Here is a 4,300-nt window from a genome sequence, read left to right on the forward strand (position 1 = left end):
GCTAAAAACCAGAGTAGAACAAACACAGAGAAAAATAATAACTGAACCACTCTCACCTCTTCTGTGTTTTGGATCCACTCCTGGCGTCTGTTAACAAATACTGATGCAAAATATCGCCATGTAAAAGGGCCCTAAATCCTTACTGACTGATTGGACAATTCTTTACAAAAAAACAATATATGCCTCACCATGCATTTAATCCATCCTGCTGCTCATATCTTCTGGGCTCAGACCCACAATGCCGTGACTCTCGGCCAGTGTACATAAGGAGAAAGTGGGAAAAGTCTCCAATAAAAAATAATTCTCACTTTATTGGTGCAAAATATTAAAATATATAAAAGTCCATGATAGCGGAGATGCAATCTCGACGCGTTTCTGGTTACGCCCTTAGTCAGTGATCCTGTTGTCATGACAACCCGCGCCTCCAGGTATCCCAGCGACGGTGGCCTGCTTAGACCAAGCTAGGAGCATGGTCTCAGAGGCTTCTATCACTGTAACACTGACAGGTAGAATTCATTGCAATGCTTTATAACAGCGATTATACTAATAAAAGCTAGTCCCATAGAGGGACTAAATGAAAAAGTAAAAAAAAGAACGTGAAAAAATATTTAAAAAAAAAAACCTAATCAAAAAATAAACAGAAAAGAAAATGAAAATAATGTTATATCAATAAATGGGTAAATTCATACAAAAACTAAAATAAACCAAAAAGGTCCACATATTTGTTATCATCACTTCCACGGCCTATAAAAAGGTCACACTACTTAACGCCTTCAGTGAACATTGTAAAAAAAAAACTATTCTTTTTCATCTTACCACCAAACAAAGAGTGGAATAAAACACGATCAAAAAGTCTAATGGAAATAAAAATGGTATAGCTGAAAACTAGTGACGAGCGAGCACTAAAATGCTCGGGTGCTCGCTGCTCAAGTCAAGCAAATTGGAATACTCGGCTGCTCGGTCCAAGTAACGAGCCCAATGTAAGTCTATGGGAAACTCCAGCATTCTTTCGGCGCCCCCCCCCCCTGGCGGTCTGCAGAGGGCCTAAAAATTGCCCAAATCGATGGGAACAGTACTCAAATGACATGGGAACAGCATGGGGAAGACTCCTGGAAGCATTTCTGACTCCCAGGTCAATGATGTCAACAATGTTGTCAGAGGTATTACGCCACTTTTACGGACTCACAATAAAACATACAAAAACTAAACCAAAATGGATTTTCCTGGGAAATATGTTAACCACTTCGCACCAGAGCCTGTTTTTGCCTTCGTGACCGGGCCAATTTTTTCAATTCTGACCACTGTCACTTTATGAAGCAATTACTCTGGAACGCTTCAACGGATCCCCCTGATTCTGAGACTGTTTTTTCGTGACATATTGTACTTCATGATAGTGGTAAAATTTCTTTGATATCACATGCGTTTATTTGTGAAAAAATCGGAAATTTGGCGAAAATTTTGAAAATTTTGCAATTTTCAAACTTTGAATTTTTAAGCCCTTAAATCAGAGAAATATGTCACACAAAATACTTAATAAATAACATTTCCCACATGTCTACTTTACATCAGCACAATTTTGGAACCAAAATTTTTTTTTGTTAGGGAGCTATAAGGGTTAAAAGTTGACCAGCGATTTCTCATTTTTCCAACAAAATTTACAAAAACATTTTTTTAGGGACCACATCATATTTGAAGTCACTTTGAGGGGTCTTTATGACAGAAAATACCCAAAAGTGACACCGTTCTAAAAACTGCACCCCTCAAGGTGCTCAAAACCACATTCAAGAACTTTATTAACCCTTCAGGTGCTTCACAGAAATTTTTGGAATGTGGAAGAAAAAAATTAACATTTAACTTTTTTCACAAAAATGTTACTTTAGACCCAATTTTTTTTATTTTCACAGGGGTAACAGGAAAAAAATGGACCCCAAAATTTTTTGTGCAATTTCTCTTGAGCGTGCTGATACCCCATATGTGAGGGAAAACCACTGTTTGGGCGCACGGCAGGGCTCGGAAAGGAAGGAGCGCCATTAGACTTTTTGAATGTAAAATTTATTTGAATAATTAGCGGACGCCATGTCACATTTGTGGAGCCCCTAATGTGTCTAAACAGCGGAAACCCCCCACAAGTGCCACCATTTTGGAAACTAGACCCCTTAGGGAACTTATCTAGATGTGTGGTGAGCACCTTGCACCCCCAGCTGCTTCACAGAAGTTTATAATATTGAGCCGTGAAAATAAAATTTTCACATTTTTCCCATAAAAAATGTTTTTCATCCCCTAATTTTGCATTATCATAAGGATAACCGGAGAAATTGCACCATGAAATTTGTTGTACAATTTCTCCTGAGTACGCCGATACCCCATATGTGGGGGAAAACCACTGCTTTGGTGTACGGCAGGGTTCGGAAGAGAAAGGAGCGCTATGTTGGCTGGGATAGGCAGCAGACACCATGTCACATTTGAAGAGTCGCTGACATGCCGAAACAGCAGAAACCCCCACAAATGACCCCATTTTGTAAACTACACCTCTCAAGGAATTCATCTAGGGAAGTAGTGAGTATTTTTTAATTTTTAAATTTATACCATTGGACAGTGAAGAAAACATAATTGTATTTTTACCACAAAAAAATGTTTTACCCTCAGATTTTACATTTTCACACAGGGCAATGGGTAAAAATGGTGCCGAAATGTGTCACACAATTTCTTCTAAAAGTGTCAATACCCCATATGTGGCTGTATCGTACCGCTTAGCCATACGGTGAGATCTGGGGGGGACGGAGTGCTATTTGACAATTGGAGAACAAATTATTGTAGAATAGGCATTTGGATTTGGGAGCACAAAATTTTCTGAATTTCTTTTGGGGGGCAAGGGTCATTTTGCTTTTCCAGAGCCTTTCTACTACCAGTAACTTGGAAGTCCCTTATATTTTTAACAGATGACGGACCTGAGTGGGGACTAGCTTTTTTTGAGGACTGAGTTGAAGCTTTTATTGGGAACATTTTACGTAACATTTATCCGGCGCTCTAGGCTGAGCACTTACATCGGGGTTTCCATCTAAATTTCCAAGTGATGTAATTCAGATGAAACCCCTGCAGGATCCATTCACTGTAATGAGGCAGCAGAGTTACTCTGGACACCGTCTGGCCTCTGTGTAGCGGTGTCCTTTTTTTCAGAAGTGCACAAAACTGTGGCCAACCGCACTTTTATGCACGCCTAAAACAAATGACACCGTGGGATCCCAGGCTAGACGGCGTCCACAGTGGCCTATATCTGTCTCATTACAGGGAATCTTCCGTCATGGGTTCCGGCTGAATCATGTATTTCAGAGATTTACACGGAAACCCTGGTGTAAGTGCTCAGCGCAGAGCACAGGATAAATGTGGGCAGAGCCTTACTGGGATCTTTGGGGACATAATAAACAAATCAGTAGCAGGTGAAGAATTGGTTTTATTTATTTTTTACGCCGTTCCTAGTGTGATATAACTGATTAGATTACTTTATTCTTCGGGTCGGTGTGATTACAGAGATACCAGATTGATATCGGGTTTTTATGATTGACAGCTGTCACACACTAAAAGACGCTTTTTTTGCAAAATCTAGTTTTTGCATCACCATATTTTGAGAGCTATAATTTTTCCATATTTCGGCCTACAGAGTCATGTGACGGCTTGTTTTTTGCGGGACGAGTTGACATTTTTATTGGTACCATTTTTGGGGACGTGACATTTTTTGATCGCTTTCTATTCCGTTTTTTGGGAGGTAAAATTAACAAAAACAAACAATTCAGGAATTGTTTTTTGAGGTTTTTTTTTATGCCGTTCTGCGTGTGGTAAAAGTGATCAGGCAGCGTTATTCTTTGGGTCAGTACGTTTACAGCGATACTACACTTACTGTATTTTTTTTATGTTTTGGCGTTTTTACACAATAAAACTATTTTATAGAAAAAAATATTTTTTTTGCATTGCTTTATTCTGAGCGCTATAACTTTTTTATTTTTCGGCTGATGGAGCTGTATGGCGGCTTTTTTTTTGCGTAACAAGATGACGTTTTCAGTGGTACCATTTTTATTTCTATTTTGTTTTTTGATCGCATTTTTTTCCACTTTTTGTTTGGCAATATGATGAAAAAGCATATTTTTTTGCTCCGTTTTTTATTTATTTTTATTACGGTGTGCACAGAAGGAGTTAATTAGTGTGACAGTTTTATAGCTCGGGTTGTTTCGGACGCGGCGATACCAAATATGTGTACTTTTTTTGGTTTTGTAAAAATATACGGATTTATTGGTTTAATATTTTA

This window comes from Phyllobates terribilis, unplaced genomic scaffold (assembly GCF_046119375.1).
Source record: "Phyllobates terribilis strain yellow unplaced genomic scaffold, ASM4611937v1 Scaffold_491__1_contigs__length_1335431, whole genome shotgun sequence".
Taxonomy (NCBI): Eukaryota; Metazoa; Chordata; class Amphibia; order Anura; family Dendrobatidae; genus Phyllobates; species Phyllobates terribilis.